The 7,951-nt window shown below is 36.9% G+C and overlaps 1 long non-coding RNA gene across 1 annotated transcript; it reads left to right on the forward strand.

Annotated features, from left to right (window-relative positions):
- The first annotated feature begins 4,832 nt into the window (after positions 1-4,832).
- On the forward strand, positions 4,833-5,581 carry LOC122586468. The gene is made up of 3 exons (XR_006322005.1): positions 4,833-5,133; positions 5,203-5,288; positions 5,376-5,581. It is a non-coding gene; the product is annotated as an uncharacterized LOC122586468 (long non-coding RNA).
- Positions 5,582-7,951: the final 2,370 nt, after the last annotated feature.

Consider the following 7,951-nt stretch of genomic DNA (forward strand, 5'->3'; position numbering starts at 1 on the left):
CTTAGCTTTTCAACTGAAGGAGAAGAGGCTCCTTCCAGATTTTTGATTCTGGCAGTACAACTCTGAACCTGCCTAGACAAAAGTTGGAGTTGACTGTCCAGTTTTAGCAAAATATCATTTTCAACAGACACCTGAACCTTGGACTTAGGTTCAGTTTGATTCTTGGTCTTAGGATTCTTGGGCTCCTTTGACTTATGAGGTAAAGGCTTTTCACAATCAACCTTTTTAACTGGAGCTTTTGCCTGATTGGCTCCAGTTTTAACCTCAGCAGGGGTGATTTCAACAGATTTAGTTTTGAAATTCTTAGGTTGATCATAAGGAGTTTCAACTTGAAGAGATGAAGGTAATGCATGGAGATCTGGTATGGCAGCTGCCATTTGAAGATCTCCTAATTTCCATGCATTCTTTTGGGCATCAATTGTTCTTGAAAAAGCATCATAGTTTTTCTCAGATGCTTTAACCCAGGACTTGATAATCTTTTTTTTCTTTCTCAAGATCAGATTTTAAACTTTGATTTTCAAGTTTTAAAGCTTCAATTTTCAAAACTGACTCTTTTAGAGCCAACTGGACACTCTGCAGGTCATTCAACTAGGGTTTCAGATTGTTTAATGCAGTTAAAATTGTTTCCAGATACCTTTCACTATCAGTTCTACAGTTTCAACAAACAATAAATCACCATTGAGTGATTCAGCAATGTCCAGTTTCAATTCAGGGTCATCCTGCTTATCATAATCACATACCTTTTTCAGAATGATGTCCACCCATCTTTCTGCAATGACATCTTCTTTCACCAGATGTTGTTGTTGATCTTCTAGTGCCATAAAACACATATCCCTAATCTCTTCCTCATCATCAGATGAATCATCAGAGAGTTCCCACTTCCCTTCAGTGTTTGCCATCATGCATTTATTCTTTTCTTTTTCTTTTTCAAGGGACAAAAGGGCAATTTGTGCCTTAAGCTTCTTATATTTAGCTTTATATTTATCATCAGGCACATTATAAATTGGGATGAGGGGACCAGATTGATTGTTCATTTGACTAGATCTGCATTCCTTCATAAAGTGACCTTTCTTACCACACTTATAGCAGGTAAGATTGGCCTTGTCCAGAGAGTTGGAGCTGGAAGCATTGTTGGAACCATTAAATCGCTTAGATTTATGCTTAAACCTATTAAAGGTTTTGGCAATCATGGCTACCAGATCATCATCGTCAGTTTCATCACAACCAACACTGGTCCAGTGGTCAAACCAGAGTTCAGTAAATTGCTTAACATCTCCTTCATAGAATGTAACTGGACATTCTCAGCAGAAATTAAAGCAACACAAGGTTGTCTAGTGAAACTGGTTACCTTGGAACTTTGGGCATGGTTTATGGTATCCTGTTCAGCCACCAGTCTTGCTGCATTGTTATCCTCAGTGAATCTAAAAGCTCCATAGAGAGATACAAGAGTGTGACTGTGCAGAGTCTTACCTTGTCTTAGGACAAGGATCATATTTTCCCATTTAGATGGAGGAATATCACAGAATTTCTCTAGAAGGATGTCCTTGTCTTTTTCAATACCCAACCCTCTCAACTGATTAATAAGGCTAGTAAATCTGGTATAAGTACCAGTTAGACTTTCATTAGGTAGAGCAAAGAATGATTCATACTTCTTGTTTAAGGCAACTTTCCTAGTGACAATGGTGTCATCACTTCCTTCAAACTGAATGACCAATTCATCCCACATCGCCTTGGCATTGGGAAATAACACAAGTGTTGGAATTAAGTCTTCAGGGACAACAGCAAGGATCATGTTTTTCAGTCTGGTATCCAAGTCTACCAGTCTACGATCCTCATCTGACCAGTGGTCTTCTGGTTTTTCTCTAGAGCCTCTTCTTCCAGTTGGATCAAGAAGAGGACTTACCCCGAGAGACATGGGTATATAGGGTCCATCCTTAAGGATTTTTAACATATACCTCTCTATCCCACCAAAATGCAGCAGCATTCTGGCCTTCCATGTCCCAAATGTTTCACCATTCCCATCAAATTTGGGAACAGGAGTATTTGAGTAATGGACATGGACGTGGTTGGGGGTATTAGGAGGAGGTGGAGAAGGATTGATATTAGCAGTTTGATTAACATTTTAATTAGGTACAGTATTGTTAACATTAATGTTTTCATCATGACCAGGACCATTCTCACCTTCAGTAGTAGACATCTTAGCAGATCTAGGCAATTATGTTAGCCTTCTGCTCTGATACCACTTATAAGTCCCAACTCAAGAGATGGTACTAACTGAAGACACCTCTATGTCAATGGTGAGAGTTCTTTGCAATATAAACACTGAACTGGAGACGACCAGTTACAGTGATTGTATACCAAGTCCTTAGATAGATTACTTAGCAGGTGACAATAAGGAAAAGACAATACGATAAGTAAATATAACAAAGTAAAAATGGTGAGACCAAGTTTTAATTTTCAAATGTATTTTATTTATTGATGCTAAATAAAATACAAGATTTTTGCGGAACCAAGATAATACATAAGTGTAAATATCCTAACAACCTATGAAATACAAACGATCTATACTTAGAAATTCTCTTTAACAATCGAAACACTTAAAGTTGTGAAGTGTTCCCTTTTACGATTGAGAGAATAATTCACAAGTACACCAAGAATATTGCAAAAGTCTGAATATGTAAAGTTATATTCTTGTTGTGCAAAGACCTCTATTTATAGACAAAGTTGGCATTGGGATTCCAACTTTGTCGTATAGATATGGTTGACAGCATTTAAGGAAACTAGGTGAGTTCCTTTGAAATGCTTGATAAGGTAAGTCAAGATGTTACTTTATCCAACCTGCTTTATGCACTTTTGTACTTTAATCATAGACAAATGATATTGTCTGTATAAAGCTGCAAAAAGCAAAAGGTCTTCCTCGTAAACAGTGTAAAGCATTGTAAAGGGTTCAGACTGTTATTCTCCAGTTTCAATCTGTGTAGAATGCCAACTGGGCTTCGCTGCCATTGTCATTCTCTATCTTCCATTTGTTGTCTTCGACGTCAATTGGAATGTCTTTAGTTCTGATCAGATCTCAACTAGAGGAAGTCTTCAGTTACATTAACTGTACGTTGCAACTAGACTTCAATATATTTCTGGACAAATCTTCTGGTTTCCAGATGCAACTGGAGACTGGCCAGTTTTAGTTTATGAGAGTTCCCAACACGAAATGTGAACCGCTTTCCACCCATTATTCCATCAAGTCCGCCTCAAAGATAAATTCATTAAATCTTTGATCCCCAAGATGATTAAAGATCGAATTAAATCGATCTTCATGGAAACGCACTTCGTTAAAGTCACCAATAAAGAGCCAATGACCATTAATAGATCTCTTCAAAGTCAACAATTTAGTCAAAAGTAACCTCTTTGCCATTAAGTCTTGCGGACCGTATACATTTACAACACATAATGGTAAAGACATTCCACTAACCTTCCCGGAGACCAGCAAAAAATTCTGATATTTGACCTCCGATATCCTAACAAACCGTCCGGGGTGGAAAGCGGATCTTCCATTCGCATTTACCCACTCCACCTCACATCTACCTTTGCCCCAAAATTTCTCAACTATAATCTTGGAACCATCAGCCACCAAAGACTCCAGTAAGCAAATGAAATTTATGTTGTGATCCTTTTTAATATTCCTAACCCACTGGCGCTTACGTCCATCCACTACCCCTTTGATATTTAAGGACAAAAAATTCATTGGACTTGTCTTAATTCTCTTTCTCCTATAATCAAGTCTTTCATCTGATTACGATGTTCCTCTAAGTCAATATGAATCATACCAGCAAAGTCCACCGTATCTTGAACTTGTCTAACAATGTCATCATCCAAACTTGCACCCACAATTAGTTTAACTTTTATTTAAATTATAACAGAAATGGAGACTCAAATGCCTTTTGTCTCTTTTAGAAGGATTCGATCGAGGGTTTGCTTGGGCCCCCACCCTTTTCTTCCTTGTTTAGGCTTCACCACTCTCTCTTCTCTCCCTTGGAAGCCTCGGTTGGGCCCCCACTCCTTGCTTCCAAGACTTTACCTTCAGCCTACTCTCTTTTTATTTAACTTCGGCCACTCCTTGTTGAAGGATCGACTCATCTTATCTTTCTTTAAGCTCCCAGCTCAACTTTGTTTCTTGAAGAGTTACACTCCTTACACTTCGCTGCCTTTAATTCTTAGCTAGGCTTCGACTCTTTTCCCTTTTTCTAGGGCTCGAACTCTCATATATATATATATATATATATATATATATATATATATATATATATATATATATATATATATTAACTAATATATATATATATATATATTAGTTAATTTTCAATCTCACTTGATCTTTATCTTAGATTCCTTACTTCTTGTCTTTTCTTAAGGTTCGACATCTTTCTGTCTTTCCTTAAGGATCGCTCAAAAAGCAAGATAATTAAGACTTTGTAAAAGAAAGAGTTTTGCCACACTCTCTTTTTACTTAGTCTGATTATATATATACATATAAATATATATATATATATGAGCTAATTGCCTATCGCTCCTTTATTCTCTAAGCATCGATCCAAGGTGGACCTCGACATCCTTCCTTAGATGTAAACCTCGCCAGATAAAGAGAGGGAGAGCTTCGATAGTTCCTTATATATCTTTCCTTAGCTTCGCAATTCTTTCCTTCCCCTTAAATTCACTCTTTCTTTTAATTTGGCTTGATCTTCATATATATTTGACTAGGGTTTACCCTACATCCAAGTCCCCCAAGTTTGGAGGTAAGATTTTTCTAATTCTTGACTTCAAACTTTTCTCTACAACTCTTGGCTTTCTTATTTTTTTCTTGACAGTCGGGTATAGATAAGAAATAGGGAAGGAGTACATTTATTTTCTTGCATCAACAAGTAGAAAACAAAAGGGGAAATAGGTACAGATTCCTTTCCTCTTTAATTTGATGTGTCCCTTTGCATTTTTCTCTTATATGTGCTCTTAGAAAAAAGAAAGAAAATCTCCAACCTTTTTTTCCTTTCTTGAATCTATATTGACAAGAAGTAAAAACAAGGGTACCAGGGGTACATATTTATTCCCTTTTTGAATCACTGGAGGGCATCAAAAAGAAAGGTATGCCTCTTTTATTTTGCTTCACTTGTAAGATCCAACTTTTATTTTATCTTTTAATCTCTTGAACAGGACTACCTGAGATAATAAAAAATAAGAGGGACATCCTTAAATCTCTGTATTTGGATCGGGCCAAACAAAGGAGGGGGAACTAAAAGGTATGAGATCTCTTTGATTTTTTTATTAACCCTTATACTTCCAAGAAACAAAAGCATTTACTTTTTTGTTTACTTTTGTTCAAACAGAGGGGCACAAGAAGAGAGAGGTTTCCAGTGAAAGTTAGTTGACCCCGATCTACCTTTAAGGAAAGCTTGAGTGGGCCTTTCGCCATTTTCCCTTTCTTACCTTGAAGGCCCATTGGGGTGAAGAGTCGACCAAGCTTTGACCTTGTCCAAGCTTCGACAAGTTTTCTTTTCATTGGCTTTGATAGCCTCATTAATTTGGCTTTTAAGAAAACCTCGATGTATATATACAAGTTATTATATATATATATATAAGATTCTATATTATTTCGACAAGTTATTATTATTATTATTATTATCATTATTATTATTATTATTATTATTATTATTATTTTGAGAGAAGTATTGCTAGAGGGAGACTCTCCCTTCCACTTGTTATTTCTTCCTGACAAGGAGTTACTTTCCTTGTACACCTCTAAAGACAACTATTTGTATCTCTTTAATGTCTCCTTTATATATGGCTTTGCCTATATCAGGTCCCCCAAATTCAACTGCAAAAGGTTTCTTGACTTGAAATTTGCATGTTTTTTTTTATTTATTTGTTGAATTCTATTTTCTGTCCACGTCTGGATCATAAAAACTTTATTGTTTGCGAGAATTGTTACTTTTCAGTATCAACAAATTTTATGCGCGCGCCGCTTCCCAATAGGAAACGCTTATCTTATCATCCAATAGATAAAAAGACGAAACATTATCTAAGTGTTCAGCCTTTAAAAATTATGTTGTTCTTGGGCTTTTTACATCTTACAAGATAATTACATCCAAGGGTATACCTTGGGAATTTGGGAATTATTTAGCTAGCATTTTTCATTTCCCATGCTCGACTCCATGTTCAAGACTTTGTTCTCAACTTGTGAGTGCAAATTGCAAAGACTCATGCAGAACTTTATGATTTTTCTCAAAAGAAGGTAACTTGTTTCAAGCAATGTAAATAACATCAAAGATATAAGAATATATGGGATACTTAGATCAGACCATAAATGAGAATCTCTTCATTGATAAACCAAATTAGTACAAGACAGAAAGATTCTTCTTATTGAAATATAAAGACATATGATTCATTGATCAAAGTACAGATAAATGGGATCTATAGATCAGACCATCAAATTAAACTTCCATTAAGTTGCTTTGATTAAACATAACATTTTTTCAAGTTTGTTCAATTCCATGTTCTAGACACTGGGTACCCATCAAGCTCAGTAAGGATGTATGAACCATCTCCATTTGCTTGGCTAACTATGTATGGTCCTTCCCAGTTAGGTCCAAGCTTTCCCAAGTTCTCCACCCTACTTGCTTCATTCTTCCGCTACACGTAGTCCCCCGATTTGAAGGACACATGGTGGACTCTCTTGTTGTAATACTTGGCCATTTTTTGCTTGTTTTCAGCCAGCTTGATGTGAGAGATTTCTCCCTTCTCTTCAATGAGATTCAAGTTTTCCCTCAATGCCTCCTCATTCTGGGTTGGGTTACAGTTTACAATACGATGGCTTGGAATGCTTAGTTTGGGTGGGATGACTGCCTCCGTTCCATAGACAAGACTAAATGGTGTTTCCATTAAGCTTCCTCTTGGGGTAGTCCGGTGGGCCTGGTTTTGGCTTGTTACACTTGGACTCACACTTGGTGAGACTTTGTTTAATTTGTGTCTTGCTTCTAGTGAGAAGCACTCTATTCCCATCTAGTAGGGGAGAATAAAGAGAGTTTTCTAAGTGTTAGCCAAGCTTAGCCTAGACGTTCATCTATTTATTTATCTATCTTTTTCCTGTGAGAAGTATCTATCATCATGGGTGAGGAAGATGAAAATCGTTTTACGTGTTAGCTAGGGATTGCTTTGTAGCTTTTATTCTTTTTGAAGTTTTCATTCATACACATGAGGTATGTCTTAGCCTTTAGGCACCTGGTTTGTCTGTCTTGCCTTCACAAGGGTTTTTATAATCCGTGTCAGAAGCTGGCTAAAAATTCTTTTTTCCATCTTAGCACTTGACTTCTAGAATTTTCATTCGGATTACCCTTAGTCAAAATATTCTTATATAACCAAATATTTTCGAAAAGAAAATAATATTTCATTAATAATAAGGTTGGGATACACGATTAGACCAACCAACATAATAATATTTGAAGTAAAGTGACATGAAAATATTTAAAATAAAGTGATAATTCTTGACAAAATAGCTTACATCAAGATGCTTGAGATAAAGGGAGAGATGGTATTCTAAGGGGGGAGTTGAGACACACACTAACTTAGAGTTTTGTCTTATTCATGGACCATGTATACATGGCCCTCAGGCTCTCCTGGATCATCATTCTCCTCCACCACCTTTTTTTCCATGCAAAGGTCTTCTTTGCCTGCTTAGCCCCCTGGGACTAAGTGTTCAAGCTTCCCTTCATCCAATGCCCTCTTGATCTCCCACTTTAGCTCTTGGAGGGGGTGGTGTTTCCACTTGTTGAGTGCCCTTGGCAGCTAACCTTATCAATTCCAACAAATGACCCTCCTGGATGAAAAGATACAAATTGAGAGGAGCTAGCCATTGATTGCAAGGATGTCTGACCTCTAGTCATGGGAGGGCTAGCCATGCTAGTCA

The sequence above is a fragment of the Erigeron canadensis genome, chromosome 2 (assembly GCF_010389155.1).
Source record: "Erigeron canadensis isolate Cc75 chromosome 2, C_canadensis_v1, whole genome shotgun sequence".
NCBI lineage: Eukaryota > Viridiplantae > Streptophyta > Magnoliopsida > Asterales > Asteraceae > Erigeron > Erigeron canadensis.